This window comes from Eschrichtius robustus, chromosome X (genome assembly GCF_028021215.1).
Source record: "Eschrichtius robustus isolate mEscRob2 chromosome X, mEscRob2.pri, whole genome shotgun sequence".
NCBI lineage: Eukaryota > Metazoa > Chordata > Mammalia > Artiodactyla > Eschrichtiidae > Eschrichtius > Eschrichtius robustus.
The window spans coordinates 23006201-23024256 of record NC_090845.1 but is presented as its reverse complement, the minus strand read 5'-3'; the positions used below and the strand labels follow the sequence as shown (position 1 = coordinate 23024256).

Here is an 18056-nt window from a genome sequence, read left to right as displayed (position 1 = left end):
TCCCAGCACTGTGAGTTAAAAGACTCCTTTCTCTATTGAGTTGCCTTTGCTCCTTTGTTAAAGATCAGTTGACTGTGTGAGGGGTCTATTTCTAGGTTTTCTATTCTGTGCCTTGGTCTATTTGTCTCTTCTTTTGCTAATAGTATGTGGTCTTGATTATCGTAGCTTTAAAGTCCGTTTTGAAATCCAGTAATATCAGTTCTCTGACTTTGATCTTCTTCGGTATTGATTTGAGTTGGTTATTATGGATCTTTTCATTTTTTATATACACTTTAGATTGTTTGTTGCTATCTACAGAATAACTTGCTGGAGTTTTGAGCAGAATTGTATTGAGTGTATAAATCAAGTTGGGAGTAACTGACATCTCAACAATCTTGCATCCTCCTATCCGTGAACATGGAGTGTTTCTCTATTTATTTAGATCTCCTTTAATTTTTTTCAGTGACGTTTGTATTTCTCATATAAATCTTATACGTATATTTTTAAGAATTATTTATAATCAATCTTTTTTTGGTGCTAATGTAAATGGCATTAGGTTTTTCAATTGCAAATTCCATTTGTTTATCGGACAACAATTGACTGTTGAGTATTAACCTTGGCTGATTAATACCAGGAGTTTTCTTGTTGTTGATTACTTGAGATTTCCTACATAGACAGTTAGGTCATCTGTGAGCAAAAACAGCATTTACACTTGACTGCTCTCATCTGGAACCTCCTCTCTTTCTCACCCCTTGTTTTAACTTGTCATTTATTTAGCTCTTAGAGTGTGTCTCACCATCTTCTTGATATGGCGGCAGCTCCTAGGCTCTAAAGTTCTATGGACAGTGGCTCAGTCTTCTTTTTCTTACCATCCCCAGTTCTGCCATGGAGCCTTCCAAAGAGTAGATGCTCAATTAATGGTTGGGAATAAGAGTGGCAACGATAAGGAGGTCTACTTTATTATTGTTTAATTTCTCTCACAATCTTGAATAATCTAAGAAAACATCTTTCAGTTTTACAAAAAGAAGCACTAAAAGAATAAACCAAACCAAAAATGTACCACCATTTACTCTTTTTCTTTTCTTTTTTACTGGACCCACATTATTTAACTGCCGAGTCTATTCACAGTTCCATGGAAATCCCTCTTCCATTGCTGTGTTTTCTTGTTCGAGGTCATAAAAAAAATGGAAGGTTTCTAAATTTGTTTTATAAAATATCAAAACTTTAGCTTGTACCTGACAAAAGTAATGAATTGTGTGATCCATACTGTCACCAGCAGAATGGCGATTTCCGTGGTTCTTGCCCTCCCAAAGAGGAAGAATTCAGTCGAGAGGCGTAGAGCAGTTTTAAGTAGCAAGAGTTCAGTTAAGCAGAGCAAAAAGTACACTCCCGAGAAAGCAGGAGAGCGGGCTGTCTGGAAACCAGAAGCAGCCCCGCAATGGGGTAGGGCCGTGTTTTGTAGAGTGGTGGTCCCTCCCTGTGTCCTGCGTTATTTGACTGAGAAATCGATTGACAGCTTTAGGTTATGTAACTTTCCTGCTAGTATGCAGGCACTTACCCATAAGCACCCAAGCAGAACCCATCGGGTGGGGCGGGGAAGCAAAAGCCGCAATGCTAAGTTAGTACAAATGAGGCATAATGAACCCTGGGTTACCGTGAGTCACCTTTTAGGTCTTGGTGCGCCTGCGTCAACCTGTGCCGGCGGTTTTGTCTTGCTTGGTCCTGGTATGGCTGGAAACCTAGCAGTGGTCCTTGACCACGAGAGGGAGGATCTCTGGGCATGCTCCAACCACCGGTGTCCAGGTAGGGGAGGGAAAGACGAACCGTCCAGGATGGGGCAGGCCCGCTCATCTGTGACTCGCTATCCTCATCTTGGCTCGCCCGGGCACCCTCTTCATATCCTGGGCAGGAAACCCCTGCATCACGACAGCTAGTGGCTGGGACCCCCTGAGGCTCCCGGGCGAGCGCCAGCAGCACGGGAGCTCGGGGGAGTACCCCGAGAAACAGAAGCGGGGGGAGGAGGGCGACTCTTCTCTCTCTGCTGCCGCCGCCGCCGCCGCCGCCGCCGCCGCCGCCGCCTCCGCCTCAGTGGCCTGGGCACCCTTGAGACTCTATGAGTCTCCCCCCGGGCCTGGTGGCGTCTCTCGCGGGCACGGCGCTTCCGCTTCTGGCCCCGAGGCACGATGACACAGGTCAGGGCCAGCAGGCGGGAGCGTGGGCAGGAAGGCAGGCAATGAGGGCACCTGGGGGGAGGGACAAGGAGGTGCTGTGAGCACCTTCAGCGGGGAGATTCCTCCCTGGCTTTAACCAAGGCCGCCTCTGCAGGGTCCTTGAGGGCACTGCTCGAGGACCCACAGGGCTCCCGTCCTCCTGCTCCGCCTGTCCCCTGAGACCCCTGTGGAGGACGGTAGAGTGAGCCTTGGGCTACAGGCTGCCAGCCTACCTGAGTGTCCCTGGGGTGACAGAAGGGGGCTGCCAGTGGGACCTTCCGCGTTCTAGGGCGGGGAGTCTGCTCAGTTCATCTTCAGGGTCTTTAGGTGGACGGCAGCCAGGGCCTGGGCTTCCTCCTCTCTGTTGCTCTGCAGTTGACACCTCAGTGGTCCCGGGGACCCATGAGGAGGAAGTGAGGGGTGCCCCAGCTCACCGCCCTGACAGGGGGAACACAGTGCTGACAGCTCTGTGGAGTCCTTTCTATCCTGGGATCACTGGGTCCTCAGTCCCTATTCAGTGCTCTCAGTTGGCTTCACGTAGGGCCTGGGACCCACCCTTCTGCCCTCTAATGGCTTTACCTTCAGGCTAAGGATCTCACCTCCCTTAGACCTGATGTAAAGGAGCCTCGGCCCGACTGCCCTGTCCTGAGCCTTCAAGTGCTGAAAGCAGGGGCAAGGCTAGACTCTTTGTCGTCCCCACAGCTCAGGGGGTGGGGCATGTTCCCCTTAGTCGTCACTCAGCGTTCTCAGTTTGACTCCTGGGAAGGCCTGTGGCTCCTCTCTCTTTACCTGAGGACATGTGCTCGTAGAAAGGCCCACAGCTCTCTGAGACCCAGCAGAAGGAAGTGAGGGTAGCCTGATTTCCCACATCTACCTGTGGCCTCTGAAGGCAGAAAGCTGTGGCAGGCAAATCCAGGCCTTATTATGGTTGGCCGCACCAGTCCTCACTCAGGCTCCTCCGTTTGACTCCTGGCAAGACCTATAATTTCTCGCTCTCTTCACCTAGTAACTGTCCTCACTTCTCTGTCACCCTGGGAGGAGTTAAGGGTTGCCTCTGCTCGGCCTGACATCTATCCAGGCGTCTCCCAGGACTGACGGCAGGGGAGAGATGATGCGCTGCCCCCATTGGTACGGTTTTCCTGCCCCACTCCAGCCTTAGGTCCTCACCCCAACTCCTAGCACAACCTGGAAATTTCCCCTATGCTGAGCCAGCCAGCCTCAGAGCAAAGTCCTCACCACCCTGAGTCCCCAGAAGTAGAAGTCACAGTAGGCCACGTGCAGCCACAGCTCTCTCTCAGGGGCTTCTGAGGACTAACAGCAGAGGGCAAGATTCTCCGGGCTCCACTCTTCTGGGGTTTGTGACCTCAATAGTCCTCACTGTGTCAGGATCTGGGACTCTTCCCTCTACTGACCTGAGTCCTCCAGAGCTGGAAGCAAGTGGGTGACACATCGAACTACCCCTGCCTGGGGCTTCCCAGGGCCGAAAGGGTGGTGGGGCTCTGTGTTCCTCTGTCTTTTCGGTTGGGCGTTCCCCTTGGTCCTCACTCAGAGTCCTTACACTGACCCTTCCCGTGACCTAGAGAGGCCTGTCCTCTCATACTGCAGCCTTTAATTCCCTGAGACCACCTAGGAGGATGTGAGGGTTGCCTCACGTGGGCATGACTGCCTGTGGTCACTCACGGCCGACAGTAAGGGAGGGATTCTGTGGCGTCCCCACTTTTATGATTTGGGTGGTTCCCTCAGTCCTCACGGTCCTCTGCTTGACTCTTGGCAGGACCTGGAACTCCTCCCTGTGCTAACGTGAGGCTGGCCCCTGAGACCAAGTGCCTCATCTACCGGAGATGCTCTAAAAGGACACGTGTGGGGCGCATCATGCCAACATTCCTGGATTTGCCGAGGGGAAGTATCCAGTGGCAGGGCTCTGTTCTAGGTGGAGTCCCTTTATCCTCATTTAGAGTCACTAGATTTCCAGTCTCTACTGAGTGAGGCTGTTCCCAATAGACCAAGGCCCTCGCCTCCCTGAGACCACTCCCAGTGGAAAGAGGGGGCACGTCAGCCAGAAAGCTTTGTCCTGGGCCGCCTGGGGCTGACATCAGGGGTGGTGGGACTCTGCATTCTCCTCTGTTCTGGAGTGAGTGGTCCCCTTGCTCCTCATTCAGGGTCCTCATCGTGATGCCTGACCAGACCCAGGACTCCGCCCTCCACTCCCCTGAAGCTGTGCTCCTCAGAACAAAGGCATTACCTTCTTGGAAATTCGGAATTGGAAGTCAGGATGAACCAGATCTGTCCAAAGCTGTTGGGGTCTTCTGAGGAGCAGGATTTTACAAGGCCCCACTCTTCTGGAGTCAGTGGCCCCTCAGTCCTAACTCAGGTTTCTTACCTTGACTTCAGGTAGCATATGGGACTCCAGCCTCCCTACTGACTGACTGTCTGCCAGCCTCAGGCCAAGGCTTTCACCTTCCTGAGACACCAGAAGGGGAGGTAAGAGACCTATTCCCTGGCTACCCCTGCCGGGGGCCTCTGTGTGGTCCCCTTTGTTATGGGGAGTCCACTCATCAGCACCCAGTGTCCTCACCCTGAATCGAATTAAGGCCTGTTAGGATCCCCTACTTGGGCAGGATTGGAGATGGCTGCCACAAGACCAAGGAACTCGCCTCCCTGAGAACCTCTCCACCCTTGCCCCGGAGGAAAAGAAGGGGTACCTTCAGACACACAGCTCTGCCCATGGCCACACAAGGGAGAAAGCAGGGTACACTTTGTGGGGCCCCCTTCTCTTCTAAGGTCCTCACCTTGAGTAACTATCAGAGGCTGGGACTCCTCCCTCCACTGACCTGAGGACACAGCTCTTAAACCAAGGCTTTTATGTCCCTGAGAAACTTGAAGAGCAAATGAGGAGATGCTGATCTTTTCAGGTTATCTGGCACTGCATATGTAGACGACCCCATTGTCACCGAATATTTTTTTTTTTTTATTCATACCATTCACTTATTCAGCGTTACTATTACCGTGTTCCAAAACAGTGCTTTGGGAACAGGGCCCCTATTTATCCCATGAGATACATTTTGGAGTGGTGAGAAGAAAAATGAATTAAAAGACATAAGGTCTGGCTTAGGCTGGGAGGAGTGGAAGAGTGTAGGCTCTAGACTATTCCCGACCAGGGGACTAGACCCAGCAGGGTCACTTAATCAGTCTTGTGAACTTGAGAAATTTGCAAGTTATTCACCTATAAAGGGAGTCTGCCAAATCCTATCCTGCATGAATGTTGGAATGTTATGTACTACATATAAAGCAGTGGCATACTCATTAAGAAATACTGGGTTTTTGATGAATGGCAGTTATGATGTGATTATTATGAACCCCCAAAATACCACCCTCCCATCAGAGTTTATTTTTAATCCAGTAGGTAGCAGAGAATATGCAGTGCACTAGGACAAAAGAAACAAATACTCACAAATGAGAAAGTTTAAAAGAAATGAGGCAAACCACGAATTAAATACCTTTTACTCTCTGTTTTCTCCATTTTTTGTTTCCAAATATTTTCTGTGGTCGTCTTTCACGTTTCCATGAAAATCTCTATTGCAGTGCCATGTTTTCTACTTGTGGATCATACAGAAAGTATATAGATGGTTCGTGAATTTCTTTTACATATACCAAAACTGTAACTTTAGAACTCTTTAAACAGCAATAAATATGCAAGCAATGTCATGCACGAATTCATATTCTTAAGAAAACACACTATCTATTACAAGATAAAAACATTTGAAAAAACCTAAATAAGTCAATAAATAAGGTATAGAGGTTACTAGTTTAAAACAGGAAGATAAATAAGATCTATACTTTGTTCCCTCCACCCCTCCTACTCTGCACTATTTAGGAGCTTGACTGCTCCCTTCCAAAACAAAGTGAACAAACTGCCCGCGGCCTCCCTCCCTAGATGTGGGAGGAGCTGCGGGGCCTTGGCCCTGGAAGTGCACTGCCCTCGGCCACAGCTGCAGCCCTGGCCACGGCTCTCACTCCTGCTCTCTCTTCCTCATCTTGCAGAGCCTCCTCATAGAGATCTGGGAAGGCACTGGGGACGGTATCAGCGATCTTGGCCACAAACTCCAGCACTTTCATCTTGCTGGTTTCAGCCAGGGCTCTCGGGCCCCACAGGAACTCATAGCGCGGAGGATCGCTGTTGGGCACCTGGCGGTAGGTCAGGTACTTCTGCTGCACGAACTCTTCGCTGATGAGCCTCCTGGGCTCCCCAAAGATCGAGTGCCTCCTCCCAGCATACAACCCCAACGCATTGAGGAATTCCCAGATCTCCTCCTCGGTGGCACGGTTGCCCTTCTTGAAGATCACGCCCAGGAGAGTCATCAGGAGACCGGACGTGGGCAGCCCCGACTCACCACTCGGACTTCCCTCGCTGGGGAGGGCCAGCTTGCTGATGAGGGCGTAGGAGTGACGGCTGGGGTCGACTTCCTTCAGCTCGAGGCCAAAGACCAGCTCCATGCACTCAGAGGCTCTCCTGAGGATCTCAGGGAAGTGCTTCGTGTACTTCTTGCTGACAGCCTTCAGCATTTCTGCCTGCGGGATGGGCTCGTTCAGCTTGTACTTCTCCAGCAGGACCTGCACCAACGTGCTGGCCTTCATGGACAGAGGATCTCTCCAAGTGCTGTGAGTGGAAGGTGCTGCCTGGGAGGTACTTGCACTTTCCTCATCTTGGCTCGCCCGGGCACCCTCTTCATATCCTGGGCAGGAAACCCCTGCCTCACGAGAGCTAGTGGCTGGGGCTCCCTGAGGCTCCCGGCGAGCGCCAGCAGCACGGGAGCTCGGGGGAGTACCCCGAGAAACAGAAGCGGGGGAGGGGGGCGACTCTTCTCTCTCTGCCGCCGCCGCCGCCGCCGCCTCAGTGGCCTGGGCACCCTTGAGACTCTGAGTCTCCCCCCGGGCCTGGTGGCGTCTCTCGCGGGCACGGTGCTTCCTCTTCTGGCCCCGAGGCATGATGACACAGGTCAGGGCCAGCAGGCGGGAGTGTGGGCAGGAAGGCAGGCAATGAGGGCACCTGGGGGAGGGACGGACAAGGAGATGCTGTGAGCACCTTCAGCGGGGAGATTCCTCCCTGGCTTTAACCAAGGCCGCCTCTGCAGGGTCCTTGAGGGCACTGCTCGAGGACCCACAGGGCTCCCGTTCTCCTGCTCCGCCTGTCCCCTGAGACCCCTGTGGAGGACGGCAGAGTGAGCCTTGGGGCACAGCCAGCCAGCCCTGCCTGGGCGGCACGGGGGTGACAGTGGGGGCTGGCAGGGGAGGTAGGTCCTCGCGGTTCCCATTCAGAGTCAGGATGACAGTTGCTGGCAAGACTCCCCCACCCCCCCCCACCCCCACCCCCACCCCATCCCGTCTGCTGCTCTGAAGTTGACACCACCATCTTCCATGACACCCAGGAGGAGGAAAGGAGGGAGCGTTCAGCCCACCACCGAAGGATCCTGGGACCCTCCCTTCTGCTGCCTGGTGATGGCCCCTTCAGAACAAAGCTCTAACCTCCCTTGGACCTGGCAGAGGAAAAGTACGGGCAGTCTCAGCCTGACAGTCCTTCCTTGGGAGTTTACGGGTTGGCAGGAGGGGACAGGCCATATTCTCTCTCGTCCCTTCTCTTCGGGGTGGGTGGCTCCCTTAGTCCTCACTCGGGGTCCTCCCTGGGCGGCCGGTGCAGCCTGGAGCTCCCCTCTTGCCCCGAGGGCCATCTGCTCGCACCAGTGCCGGCACCTCCTTGAGTCTCATTAGGAGGCAGTGAGGGTGACCACGCGGCCGCACGTGGCAGAGTTTTACCAAGCCTGCGGCGTGCGGCAGACAGGTCGAGGCCCTGTGGTTGGCGGCCCCACTGGTCCTCACTCAAGGGCTTGGGCTGACTCTTGGGGAGTGCTCAGGGACGCGCCTTCTGCTGGCCTGCACCTCCCCTCTCAGACAGCAGCCCTCCCTTCTCCGTGTGTGGCCGGAAGGAAGCGGCTGACAACAGGGGAGGGGTTCTGAGGTGCCCTTGCGACGGGGAGGACGGTCCTCACCCTGACTCCTCCCGTGCCCTGGAAATCCTCCCTCTGCTGACCTGCGGCCAGCCCCTCAGAACAAGGCCCCCTCCTCCCTGAGTCTCCCGCGTCCGTCCGCCCGCCCGCCCGCGTTCGCACTGAGGGAGCCCCTCCGTCTTTAGACCTGCCCGGAGGCTCCCAGGCTGACGTCAGGGGCGGGGTCTGCGTGGCCGCCATTCTGGGGCGTGGAGCCCCTCGGACCCCACGAGGGTCCCGTCCTTCACTGCACAGGGCCTGGGGCGCTCCCTCTACTGAGCTGAGCCAGGGTCCACCAACCTCAGAGCGAGGCCTTCCTTGCCCGAGGCCCCGCGGGGGAAGCGGGTGGACTTGGGGCCTAACAGCCAGGCCCGAGCCTCTCGGGCCGAGAGCAGGGGCGGGGTGGGCGGGGTGAGCGGGGCCTGCGGGGCCACCTGTTTGCGGAGGGAAAGGGGATTGGGGGTGTCGGGGGCGTGTCCCCGCACTTCTAACTGGGGTCACCTCACACCTTGACACCTGACGAGACGTGGGACTCCTCCCGCGACTCACCCTCGCAGGACGGCAACTCTCAAAAATGGCCTCGCCCCCACAGCGTGGTTAGGAGGACGTCACTTCCGGTCGTGCGCATCTGGGCTCCAGGAGGACAGTAGGGGCGGGGCGGGGCGGGGGTGGGGCGGGGCCGGGCCGGGGCGGGGCGGGACGGGGAGGGGAGGTGTGGGGTGGTGCAGGCGGAGCTTCCCGCAGGACTGGCACGTGGGCCTTTCATTGACTCTTGGCAGGTCCTGGGACTTTTCCCTCCGCTGAGCTGAGTCAGCAGGCGTCCCACCTTGGCTCTCATTTCTGTCGGCGCCCCCGGCCGGAAGTATCTGGGGGCCTGAGCCTCACAGCCATGCCTGGGTCCCCCGAGACTGACAGTGAGGCCTCTTTGGGGCCCCCTGTTCTATGGTGGATGCTGCTCTCAATCCCCTCTCAGTGTCTTCTCTTGACTCCCTGTAGGTGCTGGGCTACCTCCCGTCTGCTGACCTGAGGCCAAGGCCTCGCATCAGAGACATCAGCTCCCTGAGACTGCTGGTGTGAAGTGCAGGCACATCTCATCTGGACACTTCTGCCTGGAGCCTCCCAGAGATGGCTGGTGCAGGTAAGATGAGCTGAGGGGAAAGGAGGCGAGACTCTCTTCTGTGGTTTGGAGCCCGTCAGGTCTCACTCAAGGTCCTCACACTGACTGCTGGCAGGGCCTGCGATTCCATTCCATCCTTCTCTGGTATGACTCCATCCCTGTCCCCAACCATGCCCCACAGAATCCCGGAGGAGTTAGTGAAGGGGCTCCTTAGCCTGACAGTTCTCACTGTGGTCTCTCTTTGTTGACATCAGGGGCATTGCCCAAAAGTTCAGAAATGAATTTCTGTCCTTTTGTACAACTGCTGTGTTACTTGCTATTCTCTTTGAGTCCGTGTGTGATAGTCCATTAAGATGATCATTTAAAAAGGCCAGTTGTCATCCACTAACAAAGTTTCAGATGGTTATCTCACAGCCTGTGGACCATACTGCCACATCCAGCCCAATCTTTGGTGTCCCATGCTCCTGGCATGCGGGCTCTGCAAGGCTGCCTCAGGTTCCTTCAGTGAAGCAGTAGAGATTCATGGTCCCAGAGCACAGTGGAAGAATCAAGGGCTCAAGTTTAAAGGCTTTTCTCTAATCAGTCCTGTCATCTGCCTCTCTTGCAGGCTACAGGCCTGTCTCGAATTCAGGGCATCCCCCTACCTGCCCACACTCAGGTTCTAGTTCAGTGGAGACTTACTGTCCCTCAGGGATTATTTAGCTTTGTGTTGTTGCTTTTGTTAATGTTTTCTCTTTATTCCTTCTGTAATTTTTCCATGGTTGATTTTGGGTACAGGAAACAGTAGCCCATGTTTGATTGTCATCAGCTGCTATGGATAAGGTACTAAATCTGTAAACGAATTAAGGAAAATCGATATTCTTACAATATCTGTGCCTCACGAATACACATAACATACTATTCTGGTTGAGACTTCTTTTTCCTAAGTCAGTCAGGAAATTCTTCTTATTGCCTCCATGTAGATTATATACATTTTTGTATGGTTTCTTTCTAGGTATGTTTTTTATATTATTGCTTTAGTCTATGGTGTATTTTCTTTTTTTTTTTTTTTTTTTTTTTTTCCTTTTTTTTGATTTTTTTTAACATCTTTATTGGAGTAGAATTGCTTCACAATGGTGTGTTCGTTTCTGCTTTATAACAAAGTCAATCAGTTACACATATATCCCCATTATCTCTTCCCTCTTGCATCTCCCTCCCTCCCACCCTCCCTATCCCACCCCTCTAGGTGGTCACAAAGCACCGAGCTGATCTCCCTGTGCTAAGCGACTGCTTCCCGCTAGCTCTCTGTTTGACATTTGGTAGTGTATATATGTCCATGCCACTCTCTCACTTTGTCCCAGCTTCCCCTTCCCCTTCCCCGTATCCTCAGGTCCATGCTCTAGTAGGTCTGCATCTTTATTCCCATCTTGCCCCTAGGTTCTTCATGACCATATTTCTTTTTTCTTAGACTCCATATGTATGTGTTAGCATACGGTATTTGTTTTTCTCTTTCTGACTTACTTCGCTCTGTATGACAGACTCTAGGTCCATCCACCTCACTACAAATACCTCAATATGTAGGCTTTTTAAACTAGCTCCTTTTGCTAATCAGTATACATTTAAGTTTCTCTATATCTGTTTGTGGTTTGAAATGTCATTTCTCTTCATGGCTGAATAGCATTCCATCATGTGGACTACCACAGTTTGTTTACCCCTTCATCTGCTGAAGGTCATCTTGGTTGATTTCAGTTTTTGGCAACTATGAATTTGTGTACTCTTAACGTTGGTTTGAAGGCTTCCGGATGGACATAAGTTTTCAACTCTTTTGAGTAAATACCTAGGCGTTTAATTGCTAGATCATATGATAAGATTATGTTTAGCTTAAAAGAAACTTCCAGCCAGTTTCCAGACAGTGTGTCTCTATCACTTTGCATTCCCTTTAGCACTGAATGAGAGTTCCTATTGGTCCCCATCCTTGCCAGCATTTGGTATTGCCAGGTGTTTGTTTTTGTTTTAGCCATATTAATAGGTATCTCATTGTTGTTTAAATCCCAAACTCCCTGAAGACCTGTGATGTTGATCGTCTTTTCGTATGCTATTTGCCATCTGTGTGTATTTTTGGTGAGGCGTCTGTTCAGCTCTTTTCACCGCTGTTAAATTGACGTTTTTGTTTTCTTATCGTTGAGTTTTTTAAGAGTTCATTGTATATTTTTGATTCATGTTTATTATCAGATATGTGTCTTACAATTATTTTTTCCCAGTCTGCGGCTTGTCTTTTCATTCTCTTAATAGTACCTTTGACAGAGTAGAAGTTTTTAATTTTAATGAAGTTCAGCTTATCATTTTTCTCTCTCATGGATTGTGCTTTTGGTGTTGCGTCTAAAATCTCGTTGCCAAACCCAAGATTTTCTCCTGTATTTCCTTCTGGTTTGGTTTGGTTTGGTTTGGTTTGGTTTGGTTTGGTTTTGTTTTCCCACTCCGCATGGCAGGCAGGATCTTAGTTCCCTGACCAAGGATCAAACCCATGCCCCCTGCCGTGGAAGTGCAGTCTTAACCACTGGACCATGAGGGAAGGCCCGGGCTTTTTTTAAATTTTGAGTTTTCCATTTAGGTCTGTGATCCATTTTGAGTTAATTATTTTGAAACATGTAAAGTCTGTATCAACATTCTTTTTTGTTGTATGCGCACGTCTAGTTGTCCCAGCACTGTGAGTTAAAAGACTCCTTTCTCTATTGAGTTGCCTTTGCTCCTTTGTTAAAGATCAGTTGACTGTGTGAGGGGTCTATTTCTAGGTTTTCTATTCTGTGCCTTGGTCTATTTGTCTCTTCTTTTGCTAATAGTATGTGGTCTTGATTATCGTAGCTTTAAAGTCCGTTTTGAAATCCAGTAATATCAGTTCTCTGACTTTGATCTTCTTCGGTATTGATTTGAGTTGGTTATTATGGATCTTTTCATTTTTTATATACACTTTAGATTGTTTGTTGCTATCTACAGAATAACTTGCTGGAGTTTTGAGCAGAATTGTATTGAGTGTATAAATCAAGTTGGGAGTAACTGACATCTCAACAATCTTGCATCCTCCTATCCGTGAACATGGAGTGTTTCTCTATTTATTTAGATCTCCTTTAATTTTTTTCAGTGACGTTTGTATTTCTCATATAAATCTTATACGTATATTTTTAAGAATTATTTATAATCAATCTTTTTTTGGTGCTAATGTAAATGGCATTAGGTTTTTCAATTGCAAATTCCATTTGTTTATCGGACAACAATTGACTGTTGAGTATTAACCTTGGCTGATTAATACCAGGAGTTTTCTTGTTGTTGATTACTTGAGATTTCCTACATAGACAGTTAGGTCATCTGTGAGCAAAAACAGCATTTACACTTGACTGCTCTCATCTGGAACCTCCTCTCTTTCTCACCCCTTGTTTTAACTTGTCATTTATTTAGCTCTTAGAGTGTGTCTCACCATCTTCTTGATATGGCGGCAGCTCCTAGGCTCTAAAGTTCTATGGACAGTGGCTCAGTCTTCTTTTTCTTACCATCCCCAGTTCTGCCATGGAGCCTTCCAAAGAGTAGATGCTCAATTAATGGTTGGGAATAAGAGTGGCAACGATAAGGAGGTCTACTTTATTATTGTTTAATTTCTCTCACAATCTTGAATAATCTAAGAAAACATCTTTCAGTTTTACAAAAAGAAGCACTAAAAGAATAAACCAAACCAAAAATGTACCACCATTTACTCTTTTTCTTTTCTTTTTTACCGGACCCACATTATTTAACTGCCGAGTCTATTCACAGTTCCATGGAAATCCCTCTTCCATTGCTGTGTTTTCTTGTTCGAGGTCATAAAAAAAATGGAAGGTTTCTAAATTTGTTTTATAAAATATCAAAACTTTAGCTTGTACCTGACAAAAGTAATGAATTGTGTGATCCATACTGTCACCAGCAGAATGGCGATTTCCGTGGTTCTTGCCCTCCCAAAGAGGAAGAATTCAGTCGAGAGGCGTAGAGCAGTTTTAAGTAGCAAGAGTTCAGTTAAGCAGAGCAAAAAGTACACTCCCGAGAAAGCAGGAGAGCGGGCTGTCTGGAAACCAGAAGCAGCCCCGCAATGGGGTAGGGCCGTGTTTTGTAGAGTGGTGGTCCCTCCCTGTGTCCTGTGTTATTTGACTGAGAAATCGATTGACAGCTTTAGGTTATGTAACTTTCCTGCTAGTATGCAGGCACTTACCCATAAGCACCCAAGCAGAACCCATCGGGTGGGGCGGGGAAGCAAAAGCCGCAATGCTAAGTTAGTACAAATGAGGCATAATGAACCCTGGGTTACCGTGAGTCACCTTTTAGGTCTTGGTGCGCCTGCGTCAACCTGTGCCGGCGGTTTTGTCTTGCTTGGTCCTGGTATGGCTGGAAACCTAGCAGTGGTCCTTGACCACGAGAGGGAGGATCTCTGGGCATGCTCCAACCACCGGTGTCCAGGTAGGGGAGGGAAAGACGAACCGTCCAGGATGGGGCAGGCCCGCTCATCTGTGACTCGCTATCCTCATCTTGGCTCGCCCGGGCACCCTCTTCATATCCTGGGCAGGAAACCCCTGCATCACGACAGCTAGTGGCTGGGACCCCCTGAGGCTCCCGGGCGAGCGCCAGCAGCACGGGAGCTCGGGGGAGTACCCCGAGAAACAGAAGCGGGGGGAGGAGGGCGACTCTTCTCTCTCTGCTGCCGCCGCCGCCGCCTCCGCCTCAGTGGCCTGGGCACCCTTGAGACTCTATGAGTCTCCCCCCGGGCCTGGTGGCGTCTCTCGTGGGCACGGCGCTTCCGCTTCTGGCCCCGAGGCACGATGACACAGGTCAGGGCCAGCAGGCGGGAGCGTGGGCGGGAAGGCAGGCAATGAGGGCACCTGGGGGGAGGGACAAGGAGGTGCTGTGAGCACCTTCAGCGGGGAGATTCCTCCCTGGCTTTAACCAAGGCCGCCTCTGCAGGGTCCTTGAGGGCACTGCTCGAGGACCCACAGGGCTCCCGTCCTCCTGCTCCGCCTGTCCCCTGAGACCCCTGTGGAGGACGGTAGAGTGAGCCTTGGGCTACAGGCTGCCAGCCTACCTGAGTGTCCCTGGGGTGACAGAAGGGGGCTGCCAGTGGGACCTTCCGCGTTCTAGGGCGGGGAGTCTGCTCAGTTCATCTTCAGGGTCTTTAGGTGGACGGCAGCCAGGGCCTGGGCTTCCTCCTCTCTGTTGCTCTGCAGTTGACACCTCAGTGGTCCCGGGGACCCATGAGGAGGAAGTGAGGGGTGCCCCAGCTCACCGCCCTGACAGGGGGAACACAGTGCTGACAGCTCTGTGGAGTCCTTTCTATCCTGGGATCACTGGGTCCTCAGTCCCTATTCAGTGCTCTCAGTTGGCTTCACGTAGGGCCTGGGACCCACCCTTCTGCCCTCTAATGGCTTTACCTTCAGGCTAAGGATCTCACCTCCCTTAGACCTGATGTAAAGGAGCCTCGGCCCGACTGCCCTGTCCTGAGCCTTCAAGTGCTGAAAGCAGGGGCAAGGCTAGACTCTTTGTCGTCCCCACAGCTCAGGGGGTGGGGCATGTTCCCCTTAGTCGTCACTCAGCGTTCTCAGTTTGACTCCTGGGAAGGCCTGTGGCTCCTCTCTCTTTACCTGAGGACATGTGCTCGTAGAAAGGCCCACAGCTCTCTGAGACCCAGCAGAAGGAAGTGAGGGTAGCCTGATTTCCCACATCTACCTGTGGCCTCTGAAGGCAGAAAGCTGTGGCAGGCAAATCCAGGCCTTATTATGGTTGGCCGCACCAGTCCTCACTCAGGCTCCTCCGTTTGACTCCTGGCAAGACCTATAATTTCTCGCTCTCTTCACCTAGTAACTGTCCTCACTTCTCTGTCACCCTGGGAGGAGTTAAGGGTTGCCTCTGCTCGGCCTGACATCTATCCAGGCGTCTCCCAGGACTGACGGCAGGGGAGAGATGATGCGCTGCCCCCATTGGTACGGTTTTCCTGCCCCACTCCAGCCTTAGGTCCTCACCCCAACTCCTAGCACAACCTGGAAATTTCCCCTATGCTGAGCCAGCCAGCCTCAGAGCAAAGTCCTCACCACCCTGAGTCCCCAGAAGTAGAAGTCACAGTAGGCCACGTGCAGCCACAGCTCTCTCTCAGGGGCTTCTGAGGACTAACAGCAGAGGGCAAGATTCTCCGGGCTCCACTCTTCTGGGGTTTGTGACCTCAATAGTCCTCACTGTGTCAGGATCTGGGACTCTTCCCTCTACTGACCTGAGTCCTCCAGAGCTGGAAGCAAGTGGGTGACACATCGAACTACCCCTGCCTGGGGCTTCCCAGGGCCGAAAGGGTGGTGGGGCTCTGTGTTCCTCTGTCTTTTCGGTTGGGCGTTCCCCTTGGTCCTCACTCAGAGTCCTTACACTGACCCTTCCCGTGACCTAGAGAGGCCTGTCCTCTCATACTGCAGCCTTTAATTCCCTGAGACCACCTAGGAGGATGTGAGGGTTGCCTCACGTGGGCATGACTGCCTGTGGTCACTCACGGCCGACAGTAAGGGAGGGATTCTGTGGCGTCCCCACTTTTATGATTTGGGTGGTTCCCTCAGTCCTCACGGTCCTCTGCTTGACTCTTGGCAGGACCTGGAACTCCTCCCTGTGCTAACGTGAGGCTGGCCCCTGAGACCAAGTGCCTCATCTACCGGAGATGCTCTAAAAGGACACGTGTGGGGCGCATCATGCCAACATTCCTGGATTTGCCGAGGGGAAGTATCCAGTGGCAGGGCTCTGTTCTAGGTGGAGTCCCTTTATCCTCATTTAGAGTCACTAGATTTCCAGTCTCTACTGAGTGAGGCTGTTCCCAATAGACCAAGGCCCTCGCCTCCCTGAGACCACTCCCAGTGGAAAGAGGGGGCACGTCAGCCAGAAAGCTTTGTCCTGGGCCGCCTGGGGCTGACATCAGGGGTGGTGGGACTCTGCATTCTCCTCTGTTCTGGAGTGAGTGGTCCCCTTGCTCCTCATTCAGGGTCCTCATCGTGATGCCTGACCAGACCCAGGACTCCGCCCTCCACTCCCCTGAAGCTGTGCTCCTCAGAACAAAGGCATTACCTTCTTGGAAATTCGGAATTGGAAGTCAGGGTGAACCAGATCTGTCCAAAGCTGTTGGGGTCTTCTGAGGAGCAGGATTTTACAAGGCCCCACTCTTCTGGAGTCAGTGGCCCCTCAGTCCTAACTCAGGTTTCTTACCTTGACTTCAGGTAGCATATGGGACTCCAGCCTCCCTACTGACTGACTGTCTGCCAGCCTCAGGCCAAGGCTTTCACCTTCCTGAGACACCAGAAGGGGAGGTAAGAGACCTATTCCCTGGCTACCCCTGCCGGGGGCCTCTGTGTGGTCCCCTTTGTTATGGGGAGTCCACTCATCAGCACCCAGTGTCCTCACCCTGAATCGAATTAAGGCCTGTTAGGATCCCCTACTTGGGCAGGATTGGAGATGGCTGCCACAAGACCAAGGAACTCGCCTCCCTGAGAACCTCTCCACCCTTGCCCCGGAGGAAAAGAAGGGGTACCTTCAGACACACAGCTCTGCCCATGGCCACACAAGGGAGAAAGCAGGGTACACTTTGTGGGGCCCCCTTCTCTTCTAAGGTCCTCACCTTGAGTAACTATCAGAGGCTGGGACTCCTCCCTCCACTGACCTGAGGACACAGCTCTTAAACCAAGGCTTTTATGTCCCTGAGAAACTTGAAGAGTAAATGAGGAGATGCTGATCTTTTCAGGTTATCTGGCACTGCATATGTAGAAGACCCCATTGTCACCGAATATTTTTTTTTTTTATTCATACCATTCACTTATTCAGCGTTACTATTACCGTGTTCCAAAACAGTGCTTTGGGAACAGGGCCCCTATTTATCCCATGAGATACATTTTGGAGTGGTGAGAAGAAAAATGAATTAAAAGACATAAGGTCTGGCTTAGGCTGGGAGGAGTGGAAGAGTGTAGGCTCTAGACTATTCCCGACCAGGGGACTAGACCCAGCAGGGTCACTTAATCAGTCTTGTGAACTTGAGAAATTTGCAAGTTATTCACCTATAAAGGGAGTCTGCCAAATCCTATCCTGCATGAATGTTGGAATGTTATGTACTACATATAAAGCAGTGGCATACTCATTAAGAAATATTGGGTTTTTGATGAATGGCAGTTATGATGTGATTATTATGAACCCCCAAAATACCACCCTCCCATCAGAGTTTATTTTTAATCCAGTAGGTAGCGGAGAATATGCAGTGCACTAGGACAAAAGAAACAAATACTCACAAATGAGAAAGTTTAAAAGAAATGAGGCAAACCACGAATTAAATACCTTTTACTCTCTGTTTTCTCCATTTTTTGTTTCCAAATATTTTCTGTGGTCGTCTTTCACGTTTCCATGAAAATCTCTATTGCAGTGCCATGTTTTCTACTTGTGGATCATACAGAAAGTATATAGATGGTTCGTGAATTTCTTTTACATATACCAAAACTGTAACTTTAGAACTCTTTAAACAGCAATAAATATGCAAGCAATGTCATGCACGAATTCATATTCTTAAGAAAACACACTATCTATTACAAGATAAAAACATTTGAAAAAACCTAAATAAGTCAATAAATAAGGTATAGAGGTTACTAGTTTAAAACAGGAAGATAAATAAGATCTATACTTTGTTCCCTCCACCCCTCCTACTCTGCA

At 51.1% G+C, this 18056-nt stretch overlaps 1 pseudogene; it reads right to left on the bottom strand.

Annotated features, from left to right (window-relative positions):
- Positions 1 to 6055: 6055 nt before the first annotated feature.
- Positions 6056 to 7501, bottom strand: LOC137757275 (melanoma-associated antigen B4-like; annotated as a pseudogene).
- Between the last annotated feature and the right edge of the window lie 10555 nt (positions 7502 to 18056).